Source organism: Arachis hypogaea, chromosome 16, assembly GCF_003086295.3.
Source record: "Arachis hypogaea cultivar Tifrunner chromosome 16, arahy.Tifrunner.gnm2.J5K5, whole genome shotgun sequence".
In the NCBI taxonomy this organism is placed as follows: domain Eukaryota; kingdom Viridiplantae; phylum Streptophyta; class Magnoliopsida; order Fabales; family Fabaceae; genus Arachis; species Arachis hypogaea.
In genome coordinates, this window is record NC_092051.1 from 36,176,146 (window position 1) to 36,204,009 (window position 27,864).

Sequence of the window (27,864 nt, forward strand, 5' to 3'; positions counted from 1 at the left end):
CGAATGGAGATGCTTTTCGTTCCTCTGAACCTCTGCTTTCCTGCTATCTTCATCCAATCAGTCTTACTCCTTTCCATGGCTGGCTGTATGCAAGGGCATCACCGTTGTCAGTGGCTACATCCCCTCCTCTCAGTGAATAATATGCTCACGCACCCTGTCACGGCACGGCTATTCATCTGTCGGTTCTCGATCATGCTGGAATAGGATTTACCCTCCTTTTGCGTCTGTCACTAACGCCCAGCACTCGCGAGTTTGAAGCTCGTCACAGTCATTCAATCATTGAATCCTACTCAGAATACCACAGACAAGGTTTAGACCTTCCGGATTCTCTTGAATGCCGCCATCATTCTAGCTTACGCCACGAAGATTCCTGTTAGGAGATCTAAGAGATATTCATTCTAGCTTAATTCATGTAGAACAGAAGTGTTTGTCAGGCACGCGTTCATAAGGGGGAAGGATGATGAGCGTCACACATAATCATCACCTTCATCACGTTCTTGGGTGCGAATGGATATCTTAGAAGCGAAATAAGAAGAATTGAATAGAAAACAGTAGTACTTTGCATTAATCTTTGAGGAACAGCAGAGCTCCACACCTTAATCTATGGAGTGTAGAAACTCTACCGTATGAAAATACATAAGTGAAGGTCCAGGCATGGCCGAGATGGCCAGCCCCCAAAACGTGATCAAAGGATCATAAGGTAATCCCAAGATGATCCTAAGATCCTAAGATGATCAAAAGATGCCTAATACAATAGTAAAAGGTCCTATTTATAATAAACTAGTCACTACGGTTTACATGAGTAAGTAATTGATGCATAAATCTACTTCCGGGGCCCACTTGGTGTGTGTTTGGGCTGAGCTTGAGTGTAGCACGTGCAGAGGCCATTTGTGGAGTTGAACGCCAAGTTCTGTGCCAGTTTGGGCGTTCAACTCTGGTTTTGGATCCTTTTCTGGCGCTGGACGCCAGATTTGGGCAGAAGGCTGGCGTTGAACGCCAGTTTACGTCGTCAATTCTTAGCCAAAGTATGGACTATTATATATTTCTGGAAAGCCCTAGATGTCTACTTTCCAACGCAATTGGAAGCGCGCCATTTCGAGTTCTGTAGCTCCAGAAAATCCACTTTAAGTGCAGGGAGGTCAGAATCCAACAGCATCAGCAGTCCTTTTTCAACCTCTGAATCTGATTTCTGCTCAAGTCCCTCAATTTCAGCCAGAAAATACCTGAAATCACAGAAAAATACACAAACTCATAGTAAAGTCCAGAAATGTGAATTTAACATAAAAACTAATGAAAACATCCCTAAAAGTAACTAGATCCTACTAAAAACATACTAAAAACAATGTCAAAAAGCGTATAAATTATCCGCTCATCAAGTACCTACTAAGAATGAAAGAGAAGAACCAAAATTTCTTTTTCGAGCTCAACCTCGAAGGCGATCACTCCATTAAAAATGCATTCTGGGCCAACGCAAGAAGCAGGGCTGCATGCGAGTATTTCGGAGATGAGGTTTCATTCGACACCACCTACAACACAAACATGTATTTGGTTCAGTCAAATTAAGTCTTTAGGTTCACCAAATCCACACATTTTGGTTCATCACTTTGTGAGAGTGTCCATTTAAGCAGGTACAATCTGGTTTTTAGTTCTTTTGTGGGCGTGAATTACCACAGTCAGTCGACACTTCTCGGATGCACACTTATGAAAAGCGAGGACATCCAATCATTCAAATGGCTATTCGAGTGTAGGTTCCATTGCATGGGAGGGAAGGCACCAAAAGGCATTCTCACCGACCAATGTGCATCGATGTAAAGGGCCATCGAGATGTGCATGCCAACAACAATTCACCGTTGGTGCATCTGGCACATCATGAAGAAGATCTCAAACAAACTAAATGGCTACAAGCGACACGAAGAAATCGAACAAGAGATGAGACGCATCATTTGGAACTCGTTCACAAAAGATGCATTCGACAGAAATTAGAACGACTTCCTCACAAAGTACGGTCTCGGAGGCAACAAGTGGCTCTCAAGTAACTGAGGTTTTAATTCAAATTATTTTCAGGCCGTTACTTTCTGGGTCAAAACATGCACAGATTTCGGTTTAACACAGCTCATTTGTTCTTTTCATTCTGCAGAGTTGTACGAGGATCGGCATATATGGATTTCAGTTTACCTGGATCACCACTTTTGGGCCAAGATGAGAAGCACACAAAGGAGCGAGAGCATGCATGCATTTTTCAACAAGTTCATCACACGCAACAGCTCCTTAAGTCAATTCGTGAAGTAATACGACAATTGCCTAGCAAGCAGAGAGCAAAGAGAGAAAGAATTTGATGCTGCAGATTTTCACACCGTGATACCGTGCGCAACAAAATCAGCAATAGAGGCCCAGTTTCAGCACGTGTATACCCACAAGAAGTTCAACGAAGTTCAAGGACAATTCAGAAGAAAGGTGAACTGCATCACAAGATCAATGCATTCCACCTAGGTTTCACAACATACGAAGTCATAGAGCAGGTTTCCAACTCCACATTCAACAAGTTTTTCGTCACCTACGATGCAGTATCACGAGAGGTAAAGTGTTAGTGCCAGCTGTTCGAGTTAAGGGGCATACTGTGCCACCATTCCCTGAGCATCCTAAACTTCGAGCGAGTAGATAACATGGCACCGAAATACATACTGGAGAACTGGAGCAAGAACATAAAGAGAAGGTACACACACATCAAGAGCAGCCAAGACGAGCCTCTACTGGAGCCGAGAAGCAAGAGATTCGACGATTTGGTGTTTCGGTCGCATAATATATGCGAATTTGCATCAGAGTCTGAGGAGCTGATCGGAATTCTGCACCGGAAATTTGACAATGTGATGGCCAAGATGCAAGAATATCAAGAGAGAAGCAAAGGAAAAAATTTGTTATCCCACGAAGAAGCGACGGGAACGACCTTCAAAGCCTGCCACGTGTCAGAACAAGAGGCCGGTCCAAGAACAGACTGGGATCAAACCTGGAAAAAAAGATCTCAAACACCACGAAGAAAAAGAAAAAGCCATCTCCAAGCGAGGTAATATTGAGATTAGGCTTAGGCAAACATTCATTTGTACATTTTTCTAATATATGATTTATTTTCTCTTTTTGCAGTTAAACCCTTTAGACAGCGGATCAATGATTCAGTCAAGCTCCAGCTTTTACAATGCACCGGATATGAATTATCCCGGAGAGGATTATAGGAGTTTCAGTTTTTACTAACATAAATTTTCTTTCATCTATGAGCAAATTTCGGTTCACTGAAGTTATAGGAGGGTTAATTTCTTACTGCTGTTAGTCTTTATTGAATAGTCACTTTTTTTTGTTTTTGATATTAGCTTTTGTGAAATTCTTTATTCAAAAGTCACTTTTTTGTTTATTGAATAGTCAAATTATTGTGCTATGTCAGAGAGTTCAGGTGTTTCTGAAACTGAATACTGATATATACATTTGTTTCAAATTATCTCTCTGCTATATTGATGTATGCACTTTTTAAGTTCACTTTGTGTATTAATTTCGGTTCATTTGTTTATTTGGGGTTCTTAATGTTTGATAAACACCCTGATTCCATTCACTATCAACCTGGAATAAAACAACAGCCAGACAGTTCCAATAGATATATACATTAGCATCTCAGATTGACAAGACAAGGACTAATCCATCTTGAATCAGATATAAATATTAACATTAGATATATACATTGACATTAACATTAGATATATACATTAAGATTTATATTAATATTCACATATATACATTAAAGAAGCAGTGTTTGCTTTTTTAAACAAAATAGTATTAATTACAACCAGTCAAACAAAGTATATCCTATTTACTATATATATATATATATATATATATATATATATATATATATATATATATATATCCGCAAACGTGAATTTACAATAAGGGCTGGGGAGGACAGCAGATGGCTTCGGGAGTCTTATTGCTTCAAATGCCCGAATCACTTGGTCTTTGATTTTGTTCAGTTTGTGCAACAGAATATTTGGACCATATTCAAGCTTGAAAGCATTAATCTCTTGCTACATTTTAATTGAAAGGAATTAGTTATATAAGAAATGAATCCAACTGAAATAAGAAATGAAAGAATTTTATTAATTTAGAAACTATGAACTACCTAAAAGTTTTAATATTTTGGATTTCACTAAATAAATATAGTAGTTATTTTAAATGTTATAATCTTTCAGATCTCACTAAATAAATATAGTAGTTATTTTAAAAAAACTGTATTAAAATATTAAGATACAAATCAGTTTTTTAATTATTGAGTTCTACCATATAAATTAAACAATAATACAAATTTTAATTTTAAAAGATTTAAATTTTAAAATAACTACTATAGATTTAAACTATTAAATTCTTAAATATATAATAAACAATAATTTGATAAACTCATTCAAATAAAAAAATTTCACTATAAAAAATTACAATTTGAAAATATAAAATTTTAAAATACAAATTACAAAATAACTTTATAATAATTTAATTATTTTTATTATTTTATATAAAGAGAATAGTGTTTTTTAAGGTCTAAAAAATAATATTAAAATTAGTACTATTAAAAAATATTTCAAATTTAATATTATGAAGAAATAATAAAAGAAATTTATATAAGGACTAATTTGATTAATTTTTAAAATTTTAGGATGAAAATGACTTACGTCTAGACTTTCAGGGACTATTTTGATTATAAATAACTTTTTTACATGTCAAGTGACACGTGACGTACTAGGTGTCACTGACCTGACACATCAACCAATCATCTTGTGACACGTGTCATTAACCTACCATGTTATCATGCCACGTGGCACTTAACGTGACATGTCATCATCTAACTAACGGAAGAACTAATTTCACTTACGTTTTATCTTTCAAGAACTAATATGAGTAAAAAAATCTTTTGAGAATTAATTTGAAGAATGAATAATTTTTTAGGAGTTAAGCCTCAAAGTGGTCTCTGAAGTTGCACTCGAGCTTCATAGTAGTCCCTGAACTTAAAAGTTACCCATATTCATCCCTGAAGTTGCACTGTGGGACTCAGACTCGTCCTTCCAGCACATTTCGTCCATCTGGTGCTATCGGAAAGCTGAGTTGGCCTCCTTCGGGATACGTTGGCAAAGAAACGGCTAGCTGACATGGTAGAGTAAAATGTTCTGATTCAATTTGGTCCCTCAATTCAAATTAAAAACCCTAATCCCCAATTTTGAAGAACCATCTCCACAGTGATCACACTCTTCTCTTCTCTTCGGTTCTCTTCTCTTGTCTTCTCCATCTTCAAAGCCAAACGGTTATGGCTAGCGCGAGTAACGCAGCTGGGAGCTCGAACAACCCATGATCATTTTCCCCCCTTTTTTTTTCCGCTTATAATCTTATGTTATTTAGGGAACTACAAACAAGCAACTGCCAATTAGTTTGGTATTACCTGTTATATGTAAATCCATGAGTAGGCTTGCCTATTATACAGTCTTGGGCATTATGTGATTTTGTTCTTATCAGATGTTAGCTAAATATACTGATCATGTATTTCACTTTTGGTGCAGTATTAAATTAATTTTCTTGTTTAGCCACCTTATGAGGAGCTGATTTTGCGAGTTGCTGATTTATTGGATTTTTGTTCTGAGTTTACCAAGCATGGATTTCATTAGACTGCCCATACCCAGGGTGCTTCTTTTGTGTTATGAAGGAAGGGAATCCAAGCAAACGTAGAGCAAATATACTGAAATTCTTTCGGGAACTTCCATCTCAGGATGATGATGGTCAGGTGCTTCCTATTAGTGGCTTGTGGAACACGACAATGACGCATCCAAATGACCCTGAATTCATAGAGCTAGGAATTTTTGAATGCATGGCTACTCTAATATGGAAGGGACTGAAGAATCGGTGCTGGCTTTTTCACGACCAAAATATTTACATTCCTTATTATGCAGCTCATATAATTGGTTCCTACACAATGAATATGGAAGAATTTGCTGAAAGTGCTGTGCATGCTGGGGTCATTCTTGCTCTAGTTGAGCAGAGAGTAGCAATACGAGCTTTAGGACATTTAGCTACATATGCCAGCACTTTTCCCACTGTAGCAAGTCCTGGTGAAATTCTTAAGCTCTCTATTCAGTTAGCAATGAGTTCCTTGGAAATAGTTTATTCGCACTTTTATCAATATGTTGATAGAAGGCTAAGTTATCACCGTGATTTGCTTACACGTGGCATGGGTTGTGTTAAAATAGAGTCCAGGAAGGCTGAGGAATGGGCTAGTCAGTTGCAATGTTGGTAGAGGACCTATTGCCAGTTGCTCCAGTATTATTGAAGCTTTGTGTAATATTGCACAGTCTTCAGATGATTGGTAGTATATGGCAGTTGATTGTCTTCTATGGCTTCTTCAAGATCCCAATACATGTCACAAGGTAAAAATTTTCAGTGTAGCATTAGCAGCTCATTCTGATATGATACTTAATCGCATCAATTGAGCTTGTTTGCATAAATGAGCTTTAAGAAACACAACTGGTGTCTGGAAAAGAATGCATTTGAACATGTGAATGAAAGTATATTCTTATCCCTTAAGCGTAACTTCGTTTAAATTAAAGCAAATAAATAGACAAAAGTAAAAGCCATGATGCTAAAATCTCGAGGCCTTTAATAATCATTATACTGCACTTGACCCATGGTGCACCTTCAGACTAAAATCTATCGCTACCACAATGCTTTTGTCTTATATATGTTCTTTTGTGTGTGAGTGTCAAACTTTTCAATTCCTAAATTTCACTAATTAATTTCATCCTTAAGCGTAAAGGGTTAAGAAGAGTTAAGTAACAATTTTATTATGGATATCAATTCACTTGAATGTCTAAAAGCATTGCTGTAGGGCAATAATCTTTTGAGCTTATGATTATATGTTGGCTGCTTTAGACAAATTACTAGTTACTATCTAAAATTGTTACCAAGGAAGGTGCCTGGTCCTTGTCAAGTTGTCAGGACATGATGAGCGGATAATTTATACGCTTTTTGGCATTATTTTTACATAGTTTTCAGTATAATTTAGTTAGTTTTTAGTATATTTTTTTATTAATTTTTAAATAAAAATCACATTTTTGGACTTTACTATGAGTTTGTGTGTTTTTCTATGATTTCAGGTATTTTCTGGCTGAAATTGAGGGACTTGAGCAAAAATCAGATTCAGAGGTTGAAGGAGGACTGCAGATGCTGTTGGATTCTGACCTCCATGCACTCAAAGTAGATTTTCTGGAGCTACAGAACTTCAAATGGCGCGCTCTCAATTGCGTTGGAAATTAAACATCTAGGGCTTTCCATCAATATATAATAGTCCATACTTTTCCCGAGTTTAGACGATGCAAACTGGCATTGAACGCCAGTTCCATGCTGCATTCTGGAGTCAAACGCCAGAAACAGGTTGCAAAGTGGAGTTAAACGCCAGAAATAGGTTATAAACTGGCGTTCAACTCCAAGAAAGACCTCTACACGTGTAAAGCTCAATGCTCAGCCCAAGCACACACCAAGTGGGCCCCAGAAGTGGATTTCTGCATCATTTACTCATTTCTGTAAACCCTAGTAACTAGTTTAGCATAAATAGGACTTTTTACTATTGTATTTACATCTTTGGATTATCTTTTGATCCTTTGATCATGTTTAGGGGGCTGGCCTCTCGGCCATTCCTGGACCTTGTTCTTATGTATTTTCAATGGTAGAGTTTCTACACACCATAGATTAAAGTGTGGAGCTCTGCTGTTCCTCATGAATTAATACAAAGTACTATCGTTTTTTTTATTCAATTCAAGCTTATTCCGATTCTAAGATATTCATTCGCACCTCAATATGAATGTGATGATCGTGACAGTCATCATCATTTCCAACTTATGAACGCGTGCCTGACAACCACTTCCGTTCTACCTTAGATTGAATGAGTATCTCTGGGATTCCTTAATCAGAATTTTCGTGGTATAAGTTAGAACCCATGGACTGCCATTCTTGAGATCCGGAAAGTTTAAACATTGTCTGTGGTATTCCGAGTAGGATCTGGGAAGGGATGGCTGTGACGAGCTTCAAACTCGCGAGTGCTGGGTGTAGTGACAGACGCAAAAGGATCAATGGATCCTATTCCAGTATGATCGAGAACCGACAGATGATTAGTGTTCATACCCTAGGTCGAGCTACCCGACCTGGGATGATTGGCGACAAAGCGACCAACCTCTTCAGGTCAGGCTACCCGACCTCTTCTCAAAGAGGTCGGCCAAATCAACAAAAGAGCCCAGTAAAGGGCCCAAATAGAGGAACGCGACCCAAATCCAAAGGCAATCCAAGCCTATAGAGATAAAGGTGGTTCCCTTGAAGATAAGCTGACTTCACCCAAAATAAAGATAAGATAAGATAAGATAACTAACTTATCTTATCAGAAAGGTCAGCACCATCTACTATAAATACACTGGAGCACCCAGGTATAACTCATACTCTGATTCTACATAAAACCTGTTTAATACCCATGCTAACTTAAGCAACAGAGTCTGTTGCAGGTATCCCCACCTTCCGGTGGCCAAGGATCAGCAGTGCTGTAAGTCCAACAAGTCGGATACAACAGCTCCGGCCGTCATCAGTCGGCCGGACACGCTATCTCCGACCAGTACAGAAAATCTCGTCCGAGATCGACCTCCAGTTTCAGGTAACCCTCGGAACATTGGCACCGTTGCCGGGGATCCTGGAAGTCATCCCAACACCATGGTGGATGGCCATGACAACGACCACGATTCAGATCTAGAAAACAGAACGCCGCACAAGAACGCGGACACTACATTGAAGGATGCTCTGGAATCCAACGGGGATAAAAACTCATCAAATCCCGGGGTAATAGAAGCACTTCAAGATCGCTTAAAGCAACTTGAAAAAGAAACCCAACAACAATGAGAGGTTGGAAAGGATCTACAAAGAGAGGTACGGCGGCGTCGAGAATTGGAAGATAAACTACTGCAACTAGAAGCCGATCTCAAATCAAAAGCTCCTCGGACCGCTCCTGAGGAAAATTCACGCAAAGAACAAGATCCATTCACCAGGGAAATCATGAAAACTAAAATTCCAAAAGACTTCAAACTCCCGGATATGATTTTGTATGATGGCACCACAGATCCCAACCATCATCTCAGCAATTTTAGAAGCAGAATGTACCTCACCGACACCTCAAATGCCGTTCGCTGTAAAGCCTTTCCAACAACTCTCACGAAGATAGCAATCAGATGGTTCGACAACCTACCTCCCAAGTCCATCTCAAACTTTGACGACCTGGCCAAAAAGTTCCTGGCTAGATTTTCCATCCAGAAAGATAAGGCCAAGCACGCTCCCAGTTTACTAGGGATCAAGCAAGGAGATTGGGAGAGCCTCCGCAACTACATGGAAAGATTCAACAAAACATGCATGGACATACAAAGCTTACCAACAGAGGCCGCCATCATGGTACTCATCAACGGCCTACGAGAGGGACCTTTTAGCCAATCTATATCAAAGAAGTACCCTACCTCCTTAGACGAAGTCCAAGAGCGAGCAGAAAAATATATCAACATGGAAGAAAATGCTCGGTTGGGAGAAACCTCGAAATCTGGGACCCCCTACCGAGATAAAGACAAGGAATCCAAAAGGAAAGAAGATCGACAAGGGGAGAAAATAAAAAAATACCATAATTACACTCCTCTCAGGGCATCCCTGGTCGACGTATATAAAGAAGTCTGCCATACGTAGAAAATCCCCCAAGCACAGCCACTCAAAGGCAAAAGGGGAGGAGGAAACCGGAAGGAATACTGTGAATACCATCGAGTCCGAGGGCACTCCACCAACGAGTGCTTCGACTTAAAAAATATCATAGAAAAATTGGTGAGAGAAGAAAAATTAGATCGATTTCTGGCTACCCGAGATGATGACCAAAGAAAGAGACGAAGGGACGAAGATGCCGGACGAACTGAACGATCACCTCAGACACCAGAGAGACACGTCCACATGATACACGATGGATTCGCAGGAGGTGGGATCTCCAAATCATCTCACAAAAGATATCTCAAAGAAGTATATCATGTCGAGGGAAAGGAGGAAGCACCCGACATCCCTACGATAACATTCACTAAAGAGGACGCATCTGGCATCATCCCGGGACACGACGATCCCATGGTCATCACTATCATATTGGCGAACGCTAATCTACATCGCACATTAATAGACCAAGGGAGCTCCGCCGACATCTTATTCAAAACTGCCTTCGACAAGCTCGGCTTGGGGGAAAGGGAGCTTAAGGCATACCCGAACAGCTTGTTCGGACTGGGAGATACCCCAGTACAACCACTAGGATACGTATCACTACACACAACCTTCAGAAAAGGGAACCAATCCAAGACGCTCAAGATAGACTACATTGTGGTCGACGTGAGTTCAGCCTACAATGCCCTAATAGGTCGGACCACATTAAATCAACTTGGCGCAATAGTCTCGACCCCACATCTATGCATGAAATTCCCAACTGCAGAAGGGATAGCTACAATAAAAGCGGATCAAAAGATGGCGCGCCGCTGTTATAATGAAAGTCTAAACCTCAGAGGCAGAGGAGAAGAGTTTTATACAATTGAGCTTGGTGGAGTTCAGTGACGAAAAGAACTCTGTCCGCAGCCAGAAGGCGAGATAGAGAAGGTTCAGATCGGAGACACCTCGGACAAAATAACTAATATCGGGACGATCCTAAGAGGAGACTTAAAAGAATTACTGATACAATTCTTACGTGATAATGTCGATCTCTTCACATGGAAAGCCGCAGACATGCCAGGCATAGACCCCAAGCTAATGTGCCACAAGTTGGCGGTCTATCCAGGATCTCGGCCGGTGCAGCAGAGACGAAGAAAACTTGGGTCAGACCGATCCCAAGCTGTGGAAGAGTAGGTACAGGCACTACTGGAGGCAGGATTCATAAGAGAAGTCAAGTACCCACTATGGCTAGCCAACGTCGTCTTGGTGAAAAAATCAAATGGGAAGTGGTGATTGTGTACCGATTACACCGATCTCAACAAAGCCTGCCCAAAAGATCCTTACCCACTCCCAAGTATCGACGCTCTGGTAGATGCTTCCTCCGGGTATAGATACCTCTCGTTTATGGACGCATACTCGGGATACAACCAAATCCCCATGTATCCACCAGATCAAGAAAAGACCTCGTTTTTAATGCCGAAAGCAAATTACTGCTACATCGTGATGCCCTTCGGTCTCAAGAACGCGGGAGCTACTTATCAAAAGCTGATGAATAAAGTCTTCTCAGACCACATTGGAAAAATCATGAAAGTCTATGTGGACGACATGTTGATAAAAACACAAAGCGAAGATACATTATTGTCCGACCTGGCTCAAGTATTCAACACTATAAGGAAGCACGACATGCGACTCAATCCTACAAAATGCACCTTTGCGGTGGAAGCAGGCAGATTCCTAGGTTTCATGCTCACACAAAGAGGAATTGAAGCAAACCCGGATAAATGCCAAGCTATACTCAACATGAAGAGCCCCACCTGTGTCAAAGAAGTGCAGCAACTCAACGGGAGATTGGCCGCCCTATCCAGATTTTTAGCAGGGGCAACGATAAGATCTCTCCCCTTCTATGCTACTTTAAGGAAGGGAAAGCAGTTCGAATGGACGACAGAAGGTGAACAAGCCTTCCAAGACTTCAAGGAGTTCTTAGGACGGCCGCCTATCTTATCTCGACCACGAGAAGGAGAACCGGTCATATTATATCTCGCAGTAGGAAGCCAGGCAATAGCCTCTGCACTAGTCAGAGAAGACAAAAGTGGGCAACAACCCGTCTACTTCATTAGTAAAGCGCTACACGGATCCGAGTTGAACTACCAGAAAATAGAAAAATTTGCCTACACCCTCATTCTAACGTCTCGACGACTTCGCCCGTACTTCCAGGCTCACACCATTAGGGTTCGAACCAACTAGCCCATAAAAGGAATATTGCAAAAAACAGATCTGGCAGGCAGAATTTTACAATGGACAGTCGAGCTATCCGAGTTCGACCTCCAATATGAAGCTCGGACGGCCATCAAATCACAATATCTGGCCGACTTCATCGCAGAATTCACAGATGCCCTGAAAATTCCCACATAATGGAATCTCTATATGGACGGTTTTTCAAATAAGACTGGAAGCGGCACAAGTGTGATAATAGAAAGCAACCAAGGAACCCAAGTTGAGCTATTCCTCAAGTTCGGGTTCCCGGCTTCAAACAACCAGGCAGAATATGAAGCGTTATTAGCTAGTTTGAAGCTGGCTAAAGAGGTTGGAGCTTAAAAACTCAACATCTACAGTGATTCACAAGTAGTCACCTCACAGATAACGGGGAGCTACCAAGCCAAAGATCCCACCATGAAAAAGTATTTGGATAAAACCAAAGAACAGCTCGGACTCCTCGGGGAATATAAGATCTGCCACATACCCCGCGAACAAAATGCCCGAGCTGACGCACTCTCGAAACTAGCCAGCACCAAACCAGGGGGCAACAATAGAAGCCTCATCCAAGAAATGCTACAGAACTCGTCAATCTCGGAAGAAGAAAAGATCCTAGCCATAACAGATCGGGATCAAGGATGGATGACTCCCATAATTAACTACCTCAAAGCAGAAACACTCCCCACGGACGAAAAAGAGGCGAAGAGGTTAAAACGGGAGGCTCAGTACTACACCATCATAAACAACACCCTATATAAAAGAGGGATCTCAATACCACTACTAAAATGTGTGCCGACCTCCAACACAAGGGAAGTTTTAGAAGAAGTACACAGTGGTATTTGTGGCAATCATCTCGGGGCACAAGCTCTTACCAAAAAGGTACTGCGGGCGGGATTCTACTGGCCAACCCTACAGAAAGAAGCTATAGAATTTGTAAAGACATGTCCACCATGTCAGAAACATGCCAACTTCCACATCGCCCCGCCAGAAGAGCTCATCAGTGTAACCTCGCCTTGGCCATTTGCAAAATGGGGACTTGATCTTCTCGGACCCTTTCCCCAGGGATCAGGACAAGTAAAATTCCTCATAGTCGGAGTAGACTATTTTACAAAATGGATTGAGGCAGAGCCCCTAGTCAATGCCACCACTCAAAGAAGCCGGAAATTCCTATACAGGAACATTGTCACAAGGTTTGGGGTTCCATACTCCATCACTACAGACAATGGCACTCAATTCACAGACGCAGGCTTCAGGAGACTAGTAGCCGACTTGAATATAAAGCACCAGTTCACCTCCGTCGAACACCCTCAAGCCAATGGACAGGCAGAAGCTGCCAACAAAGTCATATTGGCTGGGTTGAAATGGAGACTACAAGATGCAAAAAGGGAGCTTGGGCCGAAGAACTTCCACAAGTCCTATGGGCATATCGAACAACGCCACACTCCACCACAAACGAATCACCCTTTCGACTAGCATATGGAGTGGAGGCAATGATCCCAGTAGAGATCGAGGAAGGGTCATCCAGAGTAGTCCACTACAATGAGGAAGCAAACTCCCAACTTCAGAGGGAAGAGCTTGACCTACTACCTGAAATCCAAGAAAGAGCTCGGATCAGGGAAGAAGCACTAAAGCGTCGAATGGCTTCCAGATATAATCAAAGGGTAGTGCCGAGAGGTTTCGCAGAGAAAAATCTCATCCTAATCCGAAATGATATTGGAACAACTCGACCAGGAGAAGGAAAGTTGGCAGCAAACTAGAAAGGACTCTACCGAGTTGTAAAAGTACTTGGGAAGGGCTACTACAGACTGTGCGAACTCGATAGACGAGAGCTTCCCAGATCATGGCACACCTGCAACCTAAGAAGGTACTACAGCTAGAAAAGGTAAAAAATCTCACTATTGGATGCACTCTTTTTCCTGAAAAGGTTTTTTAATGAGGCACCAAGTTGAGACTCAAACACTATTCAACATAAAGGGATGAGAAATTCCCACATGTATATATTTGCACTTTCCTTTGAATAAAATATATATTAGATATTCGACAAGTTTTCAAGATGCATTAATCTGAAGCATTCATCGTCCGATTATAAAGCAACAGATCGGCAGAAAGTGAATAACAATTTCACTGCACGATCACGATAAAGATAATCGTCCGATAAAGGTGAAAACGCGATTCACCCAAAAGACGATCTAAAGATAGCAACCACTTTCTACAAATCGGCAAAGATGAACACAGAATAATGTAAGAAGTTATCGAAAGTGATCCGAAAAAGAACCTGACGAGGTCTTATGGATTGCTAAATAATAACTTAAAGACTGGCCGACGTTAAGAAGTCAGACCAAGTCAACCCAAGTTATAAGTAAACCCTGGAAAGAGGTCTGGCCAACCCTATTAAAGAGGATTACTTTAACTTAGAAAGGCCCGACATGACAAAGTCAGCCCAAAATGAAAAGTTATAAAAGTAGTCCCTGAAAGAGACCAGACAAAGGTCCAAAAAAGAGGACTACAAAAATAACTTAGAAAGAGGACGACGCAAGGAAGTCGACCTCCTACAAACAAGTTATAAAAGTAATCCTTGAAAGATACCTGACAAAGGTCCAAGAAAGAGGATTACAAAAATAACTTAGAAGAGATCGACCTAACGAAGTCGGTCTCCTACAAAAACAAAAGTTATAGAAGTAATCCCTGAAAGAGACCTGACAAAGGTCCAAGAAAGAGGATTACAAAAATAACTTAGAAGAGATCGACCTAACGAAGTCGGTCTCCTACAAAAACAAAAGTTATAGAAGTAATCCCTGAAAGAGACCTGACAAAGGTCCAAGAAAGAGGATTACAAAAATAACTTAGAAGAGATCGACCTAACGAAGTCAGTCTCCTACAAAAACAAAAGTTATAGAAGTAATCCTTGAAAGAGACCTGACAAAGGTCCAAAAAAGAGGATTACAAAAATAGCTTAGAAAGAACCGACATGATGAAGTCGGCCCAACCAAGCTACAAAGTTATAAAAAGTAATCCATAAAAGAGACCCACCAAGGTCCAACTAAAGAATGGATTACTAAAGATAACTGAGAAAAATCGACACGATGACGTCGGCCAATTACAAAATAATTTGGAATAAGACGACGTAAAGAAGTCGGTTATGGACTAAGGATCCACAGCTCAAAGAGACTGAGCAGCAAGGAGTTAAGACAGATGCAAACAAGCGTGACACAAAATAAACAAACTTCAGGGTCAAACCCAAAAACTTAGGAGCTACTTGCCGTGTTTTGTTTTAATGGGTTGCTAAAAGCAACCAAAAAGAGTGTCATCAAAAGATACCAACCACAAAATAAAGAGTTAAAAGCCCACAAGCCGCGCCAACTACACAGATATCTAAAAACTAAAGATCAGAAGACCTTTTAATAGCATCAGTCCGAGGAGAAGGAGGGCGAGCCTGGAGAGGAATAGCATCCACAGTACCATCGTCCCGGTTTAAGATCTGGCAGTCAGGATCAGAAGCAGGAAGGCCGACCTCAGCAGGAGGAACAGTAGGAGTTGACACCTTGGCAGAAGGAACAGGCAGAGGTTCAACATCATCATCATCCTCATCATCAGGGACAACCTTACCATCCCTGACGACATTCTCCAGGCTGAAGAGAGTGAGGTCAGCCTCGGGAGCAATAATCCGAACCTGCTCCTTCAGGTTCTCGTAAGCAGCAATCACACTGCCAACGAGATGACCTTGGAGCTCAGAGTAATCAGCTCGGGCATTCTCCAACTCCTCCCTTAGGCGCACCACCTCCCGATATGATGTCACATAACTGTCCTTATGTCTCATAGCCGTATCCTCGGCCAGCCTCACCGAAGCCGCCAGAGAGAGGGAACTCGCCTTCTCATTCTCCAGATCCTTCTCCAACTTGGCTACCTTTACCTCAAGCTCCTCCTTCAGGCCCTTCATCCGGTCGAACTCCTGTTTAGCCTCCTCCATAAATTCCTTAGTGGCATGGAGAGGAAGATTCTGAGCAGTTCGGTATAAGGCAGCCCCCATGTATGCCATTTTAACACTGTTTCGGGTCATAAAATCCAGATGGCAAAGGATTGACACATCATCCATAGGGAGGGTACCGTAGGGACCGATCTGCTGATCTACAAATTCGATTGCATTAAAATCAGGGGCGTCAAGGTTGAAGACCTCAGTTGTTTTTGTTTCTTATTGGGAGGAGCACCAGAAGTAGCAGCTGAAGACCGTGGAGGCTCGGCCAGACGAACCCGAGGAGTCGGGATCACTTTCCTCGGCCCAGGAGAACTTGGCACGGGCGGCTTCACTTGCACTTGGGAAGATCCCTCCCCGGCTGCCTTGGCCGAGATGTTTTGAGCAGTAGCAGCCTTCTTCGCCTTCTTGTAGGCCTTCATGGAATCATTATTTTTTGACATCTTTAAAAATACAAAATTAACCACAAAAGACAAGTTACAACATAGGAGAAGAAAAGCTCAGAAGCAAATATAAAAACAAAGCAGTTCGAACCAAAGATGGATCACTCAAAAATCTCTTCGTATCCAGATGGGATGGTTTCCCCCACAAATCTTCAAGAACAATTACAAAGGCCCGCTCAACCTCATTAAGCATCTCCCATGTATAACGTGGCACTCTCACATTCTTTTGCCACTCTAGAGGAAAAGCAGGCTCGTCATTTTCATCAAGAAAAAAGGGGCGGACCCCTCAACAGCACGGACTCGGAAGAAATAGTTCTTAAAATCTTTAAATGACTCATCATACATGGCAAAAACTTTATGTCCCTAGGCCGATCTGAAAGAAACCCAGGAAGCTTTCTTTTTCGAGGAACCTCCGGTTTTGGCCGAGACAAAAAGATAAAGGAAAAGAGTTTCAGAAGGTGTTATGCCTAACTCTTGGCAAAGCAGTTGAAATATTTTGATAAAACCCCAGGAATTCGGATGAAGCTGGGATGGAGCAATGTTACATGACCACAATAGGTCGGTTTCAAAAGCGGTAAAAGGAAAAGTAAAGTCTAACTGATTGAAGAAGTATTCGTAAGCATAGAAGAAGGGACGCTCCCCCTCGACGAAAGTAGAAAAGCAAGCCCTCTCATCAGAATAAGGAGCTACAAGTTCATAATCCTTCTCCCGGGCATTGCTACTACAAATCCTATGATGCCTCCTCAGTTCTACACAAAATTCAGCATCCACGATAGAGACACACATTAGGACAAGGGAGTCCAGCCAATCAGACATCCCCTCGGGAACTTTGGAAGACACCTCTACAAGGTTATTGCGAGAAGACATGATGCCGACTAATCCTACAAATAAGAAAAGAAGATTGGATTACTAAAAAAATATCTCGGACGAGGGGCAAAACAACTCGACAAAAATGACACAGGCAAACACATAGGAAAGGAAAACCCCAAGACTCAAACCAAAGTCCTGGGGCATCCTTTGGAGGCAGAAACAAGGCAAGGTTTTAGGAAATCCCTACAGCTTACATCCCAGCATTCATCAAAAGAAGGTCTCAAATAACGCAAAAGAAGCAAAAATCACCAAAGTCACTATCTTTCTACAGTTTTACCAACAAAAAGGGCATAACAAACACCAAAAAGCCGAAAGCAGGAAAATCGTCAAAGATACAACCTTTTTTCAGAATCAAGCAAAAACCATCATCAAAGGCGCAAGCAGAAACAACAACAACATGCAAAAGCCCTAAAAAAGATTCAAGCAACAAGAAAAGCAAAAAGATTCGCACAAAAAACGAAGAAATTCCAGAGCACGCAATAATCAGGCACGGTAAAAGCAGAAAGATCCAAACTTTCTCTGAGCAAAAATCAAACTTTCTAAAACCAGACATATAAAGAAACAGAGGAAGAAAAATCGAACCTGGAGAATAGAAGAAAACCTCGAAAAGAAGCTGAAGAGCAGAAGCAACAAAGCCACCCCTCAAAGTGGAAGCTGCGAAGATGGAAGGAGAAATCTGGAAATCACCCCTCTTCTACAGAAAGCAGTAGCAGAACAGACGTTGCAGAAAGGAACTACGAACTCCAGGCAAGAAACAGAAAATGAGAGAGTAAAGGGAGAAGTTACGAAGAAAGAGCGAAGAAGAGAAACCGTTTTTGATTGAGAAATTCAAAATAAAAAGCCAAGAGAAAACGGGGCAATTAATACTAATTAATGAAGGTATTAAACCCTCTCACGTTCCCAAGAATAAAGCGCTGATATAAAAGCGCGCGCTTTTAGAGGAAAACGTTCTACATTCAAAAGATTCTACAAAAGGAAGAAATCAACAAAATACTTGAGTTTGGCTTCGTCAGAGAAGGACCGAAGTCAAAGACTCGACCTTAACAAAAAGACCGAACTCAAACAGGGGCACTGTTCATACCCTGGGTCGAGCTACCCGACTTGGGATGATTGGCGACAAAGCGACCAACCTCTTCAGGTCAGGCTACCCGACCTCTTCTTAAAGAGGTCGGCCAAATCAACAAAAGAGCCCAGTAAAGGGCCCAAATAGAGGAACGCGAGCCAAATCCAAAGGCAATCCAAGCCTATAGAGATAAAGGCGGTTCCCTTGAAGATAAGCTGACTTCACCCAAAATAAAGATAAGATAAGATAAGATAACTAACTTATCTTATCAGAAAGGTCAGCACCATCTACTATAAATACACTGGAGCACCCAGGTATAACTCATACTCTGATTCTACATAAAACCTGTTTAATACCCATGCTAACTTAAGCATCAGAGTCTCTTGCAGGTACCCCCCACCTTCCGGTGGCCAAGGATCAGCAGTGCTGTAAGTCCAACAAGTCGGATACAACAGCTCTGGCCGCCATCAGTCAGCCGGACACGCTATCTCCGACCAGTACAGAAAATCTCGTCCGAGATCGACCTCCAGTTTCAGGTAACCCTCGGAATAATTAGCCATGCAGTGACAACGCATTGGACCATTTTCACTGAGAGGACAGGATGTAGCCATTGACAACGGTGATGCCTAACATACAGCTTGCCATAGAAAGGAGTATGAATGATTGGATGAAGATAATAGGAAAGCAGAGGTTCAGGGGGAACAAGCATCTTCATACGCTTATCTGAAATTCTCACCAATGAATTACATAAGTATCTCTATCTTTAAATTTACGTTTTATTTATCTTTTAATTATTAAATCTCCATGATCAATTGAATCCGCCTGACTGAGATTTATAAGGTGACCATAGCTTGCTTCAAGCCGACAATCTCCGTGGGATCGACCGTTACTCACGTAAGGTTTATTACTTGGACGACCCAGTGCACTTGCTGGTTAGTTGTGCGAAGTTGTGACAAAGAACTAAGATTATGAACGTGCGTATTGAGTTTTTAGCGCCGTTACCAAGGAATGGAACCGTCACGATTTTTGCGCACCAAGTTTTTGGCGCCGTTGCCGGGGATTGTTTGAGTTTGGACAACTGACGGTTCATCTTGTTGCTCAGATTAGGTAAATTTATTTTAATTTTAACCTTTTTGTTTTTATTATTCTTATTTTCGAAAAAAAATAAAATAAATAAATAAATAAATAAATATTTTCAAAAAAAATATATTCTTATTCGGAATTTTTAAGAATGAATTCTAGTGTTTCATGAAGCATGTTGAAGCCTGGCTGGCTGTAAAGCTATGTCTAAATTCTTTTGGACTGAGGCTTCCTCCTCACATGCTTGAATTATGTATGCAGAAGCTTGGCTGGCTATTGGCCATGTCTAGTGTTTTGGACCGGAGCTTTCACTGAAAGCTTGGCTGGCTAGTAAGCCATGTCTAATTTCTGGACTGGAGCTTTAGACTAACACTGCAAGATTCCTGAAATTCCTATTAAAAATTTTGAAATCCTTATTTTGCTTTTTCCAAATAATTTTCGAAAAATCCAAAATTTTTTTTAAAAATCATAAAATAAAAAATATTTTTATATTTCTTGTTTGAGTCTAGAGTCAATTTTTAAGTTTGGTGTCAATTTCATCTTTTTAATTTTCTAAAAAAATTATTTTTGAAAATTTCATGCATTGCATTCTTCATGATTTTCAAGTCGTTCTTGGCTAGTCTTCTTGTTTGATCTTCATATTTTCTTGTTTTGTGTCTTTCCTTGTTTTTCATATGCATTCTTGAATTATTAATGTCTACAGAATAAAAATTTTTAAGTTTGGTGTCTTGCATGTTTTCTTGTCTTGAAAATTTTTCAAAAATAAGTTCTTGGTGTTCATCTTGACATTCAAAGTATTCTTGGTGTTCATCATGACATTCATAGTGTTCTTGCATGCATCACATGTTTTGATCCAAAATTTTCATGCATTGAGTCTTTTTTATGTTTTTCTCTCTCATCATTAAAATTCAAAAAAAATAAAAAAAATATCTTTCCCTTTTTCACTCATAAATTTTCGAAAATTTGACTTGACTTTTTCAAAAATTTTCAAAATCTAGTTGTTTCTTATGAGTCAAATCAAAATTTCAATTTAAAAATTCTATCTTTTTCAAATCTTTTTCAAAAATAAAATCTTTTTCATTTTTCTCTCATAATTTTCGAAAATTTCAAATTGATTTTCAAAAATCTTTTTCTTATTTTCATTTCATATTTTCGAAATTAATGCTAACAATTAATGTGATTAATTCAAAAATTTTAAGTTTGTTACTTGCCTAGTAAGAAAGGTTCAATCTTTAAACTCTAGAATCATATCTTTTTAGTTTCTTGTTAGTCAAGTAATCAACTTTAATTTTCAAAATCAAATCTTTTTAAATTTCTTTTTCAAAATAAATTTCAATCACATCTTTTTCAAAATCAATTTCAAAATCTTATCTAACTTCTTATCTTTTCAAATTTGATTTTCAAATCTTTTTCAATTAACCACTTGACTTTTTAATTGATTCTTATCTTTTTCAAAACTACCTAACTAATTCTCTCTCTAATTTTCGAAAATCCCTTCCCTCTTTTTCAAAAATTCCTTTTTAATTAATTAATTGTTTTAAAAATTTAATTTAATTTAATTTCAATTTTAATTTTCAAATTTTAAATATTTTTATTCCAATTTAATTAATTTTCGAAATTCCCTCTCTCTCATCTCCTTCTATTTATTTATTCATCTACTAACACTTTTCTTCCACCCAAAATTCGAACACCATCTTCCTCTCTTTGTTCGAGTTTTTCTCTTCTCCTTCTTACATTCTTCTCTTCTTATACTCACATAAAGGAATCTCTATACTGTGACATAGAGGATTCCATATTTTCTTTTGTGTTCTCTTCTTTTTCATATGAGCAGGAACAAGGATAAGAACATTCTTGTTGAAGCTGATCCTGAACCTGAAAGGACTCTGAAGAGGAAGCTAAGGGAAGCCAAAGCACAACTCTCTGGAGAAAATCTGACAGAAATTTTCGAAAAAGAAGAAAACATGGCCGAAAATAATAACAATGCAAGGAAGATGCTTGGTGACTTTACTGCACCAAATTCCAATTTACATGGAAGAAGCATCTCATTTCCTGCCATTAGAGCAAACAACTTTGAGCTTAAACCTCAATTAGTTTCTCTGATGCAACAGAACTGGAAGTTTCATGGAATTCCATCTGAAGATCCTTTTCAGTTCTTAACTGAATTCTTGCAGATCTGTGATACTGTTAAGACCAATGGGGTTGATCCCGAGGTCTACAGGCTTATGCTTTTCCCATTTGCTGTAAGAGACAGAGCTAGAGTATGGTTGGACTCTCAACCTAAAGATAGCCTGAACTCTTGGGATAAGCTGGTCACGGCTTTCTTAGCCAAGTTCTTTCCTCCTCAAGAGCTTAGCAAGCTTAGAGTGGATGTTCAAACCTTCAAACAGAAAGAAGGTGAATCCCTCTATGAAGCTTGGGAGAGATACAAGGAACTGACCAAAAAGTGTCCTTCTGACATGCTTTCAGAATGGACCATCCTGGATATATTCTATGATGGTCTATCTGAGCTATCAAAAATGTCACTGGACCATTCTGCAGGTGGATCCATTCACCTTAAGAAAACGCCCGCAGAAGCTCAAGAACTCATTGACATGGTTGTAAATAACCAGTTCATGTACACTTCTGAAAGGAATCCTGTGAATAATGGGATGCCTATGAGGAAGGGAGTTCTTGAAATTGATACTCTAAATGCCATATTGGCTCAGAATAAAATATTGACTCAGCAAGTCAATATGATCTCTCAGAGTCTGAATGGATTGAAGGAATCATCCAACAGTACTAAAGAGGCATCTTCTGAAGAAGAAGCTTATGATCCTGAGAACCCTGCAATAGCAGAGGTGAATTACATGGGGGAACCCTATGGAAACACCTATAATCCCTCATGGAGAAATCACCCAAATTTCTCATGGAAGGATCAACAAAAGCCTCAACAAGTCTTTAACAATGGTGGAAGAAACAGGTTCAGCAATAGCAAGCCTTTTCCATCATCCACTCAGCAACAGACAGAGAATTCTGAGCAGAATCCATCTAGCTTAGCAAATATAGTCTCTAATCTATCTAAGGCCACTTTAAGTTTCATGAATGAAACAAGGTCCTCCATTAGAAATTTGGAGGCACAAGTGGGCTAGCTGAGTAAAAGAGTCACTGAAACTCCTCCTAGTACTCTCCCAAGCAATACAGAAGAGAATCCAAAAAGAGAGTGCAAGGCCATTGATTTAACCATCATGGCCGAACCTACAAGGGAGGGAGAGGACGTGAATCCTAGTGAGGAAGACCTCCTGGGACGTCCAGTGATCAACAAGGAGTTTCTCTTTGAGGAACCAAAGAAATCTGAGGCTCATCTAGAGACCATAGAGATTCCATTAAACCTCCTTATCCCCTTCATGAGCTCTGATGAGTATTCTTCTTCTGAAGAGAATGAGGATGTTACTGAAGAGCAAGTTGCCAAGTACCTTGGTGCAATCATGAAGCTGAATGCCAAATTATTTAGTAATGAGACTTGGGAAGATGAACCTTCCTTGCTCATCAATGAACTGAGTGATCTGGATCAACTGACATTGCCTCAAAAGAAATAGGATCCTGGAAAGTTCTTAATACCTTGTACCATAGGCACCGTGACCTTTGAGAAGGCTCTATGTGACCTTGGGTCAGGGATAAACCTCATGCCACTCTCTATAATGGAGAAACTGGGAATCTTTGAGGTGCAAGCTGCCAGAATCTCATTAGAGATGACAGACAACTTAAGAAAATAGGCTTATGGACAAGTAGAGGACGTGCTAGTAAAGGTTGAAGGCCTTTACATCCCTGCTAATTTCATAATCTTAGATACTGGGAAGGATGAGGATGAATCTATCATCCTTGGAAGATCCTTCCTAGCCACAGCAAGAGCTGTGATTGATGTGGACAGAGGAGAATTGATCCTTCAACTGAATGAGGATAACCTTGTGTTTAAAACTCAAGGATCTCCTTCTGTAACCATAGAGAGGAAGCATGAAAAGCTTCTCTCACTGCAGAGTCAACCAAAGCCCCCCACAGTTAAACTCTAAGTTTGGTGTTGGGAGGTTCCAACAATGCTCTGAACATCTGTGAGGCTCCATGAGAGCTCACTATCAAGCTATTGACATTAAAGAAGCGCTTGTTGGGAGGCAACCCAATGTTATCTAATTATATTTATTTATTTTCTATTGTTATTTTATGTTTTCTTTAGGTTGATGATCATGTGAAGTCACAAAAACTGCTGAAAAATCAAAAGCATAATGAAAAATAGAATGAAAAATAGCACACCCTAGAGGAGAGCAGTCTGGCTTTTAAACGCCAGAAACAAGCATCTGTCTGGCGTTTAACACCAGAAACAGGCACCAAGCTGGCGTTTAATGCCAGAAGCAAGCATCTACCTGGTGTTAAACGCCAGAAACAAGCTACATTTGGGCGTTTAACGCCAGAAACAGGCAGCAGTCTGGCGTTAAATGCCAAGATTGCACAGCAAGGGCGTTTTACACGCCTAATTGGAGCAGGGATGTTAAGTCCTTGACCCCACTTGATCTGTGGACCCCACAGGATCCCCACCTAACCTTATTCTCTCCTCTTCATACCTTTTCATAAATCTCTTCCCCAAATACCCTTCACCAATCACTTCAATCACTCTTTCCCATCACCCCCTCACCACTCACATCCATCTTCTCTCCCCCACTCCTATATAAACCCCTCATTCCTTCTTCATTTTCACACAACACAACCCTAAATTCACCCTTAGCCGAAAACACCTCACCCTCCATCTCCTCCATTTTCTTCTTCTTCTACTATTTTTCTTTCTTCTTTTGCTCGTGGATGAGCAAACCTTCTAAGTTTGGTGTGGTAAAAGCATTACTTTTTATTTTTCCATAACCATCTAGGACACCTAAGGCCAGAGACATTCTCATTGAAGAGGACAAGCCCATCACTAAGAAAAGGATGGAGCAAATAAGAGATCATGGACCTCAACAAGAGCATGAGGAAATTCCTCATTATGAAAACCCTGAGATGCCTCAGGGGATGCACTTTCCTCCATAAAACTATTGGGAGCAAATCAACACTTCCCTAGGAGAATTAAGCTCCAACATGGGACAACTAAGGATGGAGCACCAAGAGCATTCCATCATCCTCATTGAAATTAGAGAGATCAAAGAGCTATGATGGAGGAGCAACAAAGACAAGGAAGAGACATAGAAGAGCTCAAAAGCACCATTGGTTCTTCAAGAAGAGGAAGACGCCACCCTCATTAAGGTGGACTCATTCCTTAATCTCCTTGTCTATTTATTTTACTGTTTTTTGATTTTTGAGCTTTATGTTTTATTTATGTTTGTGTCTTATTACATGATCATTATTATTTAAGTGTCTATGCCTTAAAGTTATGAATATGAATCCATCACCTCTCTTGAATGAAAAATGATTTAACTACAAAAGAACAAGAAGTACATGGTTTCGAATTCATCCTTGAAACTAGTTTAATTATTTTGATGTGGTGGCAATACTTTTTGTTTTCTGAATAAATGCTTGAACAGTGCATATGTCTTTTGAAGTTGTTGTTTATGAATGTTAAATATGTTGGCTCTTGAAAGAATGATGAAAAAAGAGAAATGTTATTTGATAATCTGAGAAATCATAAGAATGATTCTTGAAGCAAGAAAAAGCAGTGAATACAAAAGCTTGCAGAAAAAAAAAAGATGGCAAAAATAAAAGAAAAAGAAAAAGAAAAAGCAAGCAGAAAAAGCCAAAAGCTCTTTAAACCAAAAGGCAAGAGCAAAAAGCCAATAGCCCTTAAAACCAAAAGGCAAGGGTAAATAAAAAGGATTCAAGGCTTTGAGCATCAGTGGATAGGAGGGCCTAAAGGAATAAAATCCTGGCCTAAGCGGCTAAACCAAGCTGTCCCTAACCATGTGCTTGTGGCGTGAAGGTGTCAAGTGAAAACTTGAGACTGAGCGGTTAAATTCAAGGTCCAAAGCAAAAAAAAAAGAGTGTGCTTAAGAACCTTGGACACCTCTAATTGGGGACTTTAGCAAAGCTGAGTCACAATCTGAAAAGGTTCACCCAATTATGTGTCTGTGGCATTTATGTATCCGGTGGTAATATTGGAAAATAAAGTGCTTAGGGCCACGGCCAAGACTCATAAAGTAGCCGTGTTCAAGAATCAACATACTGAACTAGGAGAATCAATAACACTATCTGAATTCTGAGTTCCTATAGATGCCAATCATTCGGAACCTCAATGGATAAAGCGAGATGCCAAAACTATTCAAGAGGCAAAAAGCTACAAGTCCCGCTCATCTGATTGGAGCTAAGTTTCATTGATATTTTGGAATTTATAGTATATTCTCTTATTTTTATCCTATTTGATTTTCAGTTGCTTGGGGACAAGCAATAATTTAAGTTTGGTGTTGTGATGAGCGGATAATTTATACGCTTTTTGGCATTGTTTTTACATAATTTTCAGTATAGTTTAGTTAGTTTTTAGTATATTTTTTATTAGTTTTTAAATAAAAATCACATTTACGGACTTTACTATGAGTTTGTGTGTTTTTCTATGATTTCAGGTATTTTTTGGGTGAAATTGAGGGACTTGAGCAAAAATCAGATTCAGAGGTTGAAGGAGGACTACTAATGCTGTTGGATTCTGACCTCCCTACACTCAAAGTAAATTTTCTGGAGCTACAAAACTCCAAATGGTGCACTCTCAATTGCGTTGGAAAGTAGACATCTTGGGCTTTCCAGCAATATATAATAGTCCATACTTTGCCTGAGTTTAGACGACGCAAACTAGCGTTGAACACCAGAAACAGGTTGCAAAGTGGAGTTAAACGCCAGAAACAGGTTACAAACTGTCGTTCAACTCCAAGAAAGATCTCTACACGTGTAAAGCTCAATGCTCAGCCCAATGGGAAGGGATGGCTGCGACGAGCTTCAAACTCGCGAGTGCTGGGTGTAGTGACAGATGCAAAAGGATCAATAGATCCTATTCCAGTATGATCGAGAACCGACAGATGATTAGCCATGCGGTGACAGTGCATTGGACCATTTTCACTGAGAGGACAGGATGTAGCCATTGACAACGGTGATGCCTAACATACAGCTTGCCATAGAAAGGAGTATGAATGATTGGATGAAGATAATAGGAAAGCAGAGGTTCAGGAGGAACAAGCATCTTCATACGCTTATCTAAAATTCTCACCAATGAATTACATAAGTATCTCTATCTTTAAATTTACGTTTTATTTATCTTTTAATTATTAAATCTCCATGATCAATTGAATCCGCCTGACTGAGAGTTACAAGGTGACCATAGCTTACTTCAAGCCGACAATCTCCGTGGGATCGACCGTTACTCACGTAAGGTTTATTACTTGGACGATCCAGTGCACTTGCTGGTTAGTTGTGCAAAGTTGTGACAAAGAACTAAGATTATGAACGTGCGTATTGAGTTTTTAGCGCCGTTACCAAGGAATGGAACCGTCACGATTTCTGCGCACCAGGACACCAATAAATTTGTAAGCCAAATGCATGATAACAATAACCTTTGTCCACTAGATTTTTTTTTACACAATTTCTCCTTATATGCCTGATGCTTTTATTTATTCAAGCACCAGTTATCTGTTTATATGATTTGAGTATTACAAGTTGATTTCCATGTTGGACTTAAAAGTTTCCTGTGTATTATGTAGGTGATTGACAAAGTGGTTCCTGCATTAGTTGACCTTGCCGAAATTACAACTCTTGGCGACCACAAAAAGCTTGGTGATTCCATTGTTGGTGTTATTCAGGACTGCATCCAGTCGCAGGGGTCAGGAAGAAGCTCAATTAGTGGTCACACTAGTAAGCAAATTGAGGACCTATTAAATTCAAAGCAAAGGTTAAAATGGGAAAAGAATATGCCCAAAGAAGATCTACATATTAAGCAGGCTGCAGCTCTGGTGGTCAAGAAACAGATGCGTGTTGCTTGGTTATTTCGAGGGGCAGCTATTAAGCATGAGGGTGTCCGTCGTGAATTGTTCGAGCTCCCAGCTACATTGCTCATGCTGGCTATAATCATTTGGCTTTGAAGTTGGAGACGACAAGAGAAGAAAACTGAAGAGAAGAGAAGAGTGTGAGCACTGTGGAGATGGTTCTTCAAAATTGGGGATTAGGATTTTTAACTTGAATTGAGGGACCAAATTGAATCAGAACAGTTTACTCTGCCATGTCAGCTAGCCGTTTCTTTGCCAACGTGTCACGAAGGAGGCCAACTCAGCTTTTCGGTAGCGGTAGATGGACGGAATGTGCCGGAAGGACGAGTCTAAATCCCGGAGTGCAACTTCAGGGATGAATATGGGTAACTTTTAAGTTCAGGGACTACTATGAAGTTCGAGTGCAACTTCAGGGACCACTTTAAGACGTAACTCAATTCT

The 27,864-nt window shown here is 40.1% G+C and overlaps 1 non-coding gene and 1 pseudogene across 1 annotated transcript; one reads left to right on the forward strand and one right to left on the reverse strand.

Moving 5' to 3' along the window:
- Positions 1 to 2,663: 2,663 nt before the first annotated feature.
- LOC112756999 (uncharacterized) lies at positions 2,664 to 27,519 on the forward strand (annotated as a pseudogene).
- LOC112759961 (small nucleolar RNA R71) lies at positions 21,802 to 21,909 on the reverse strand. The gene has a single exon (XR_003180421.1). It is a non-coding gene; the product is annotated as a small nucleolar RNA R71 (small nucleolar RNA).
- Positions 27,520 to 27,864: the final 345 nt, after the last annotated feature.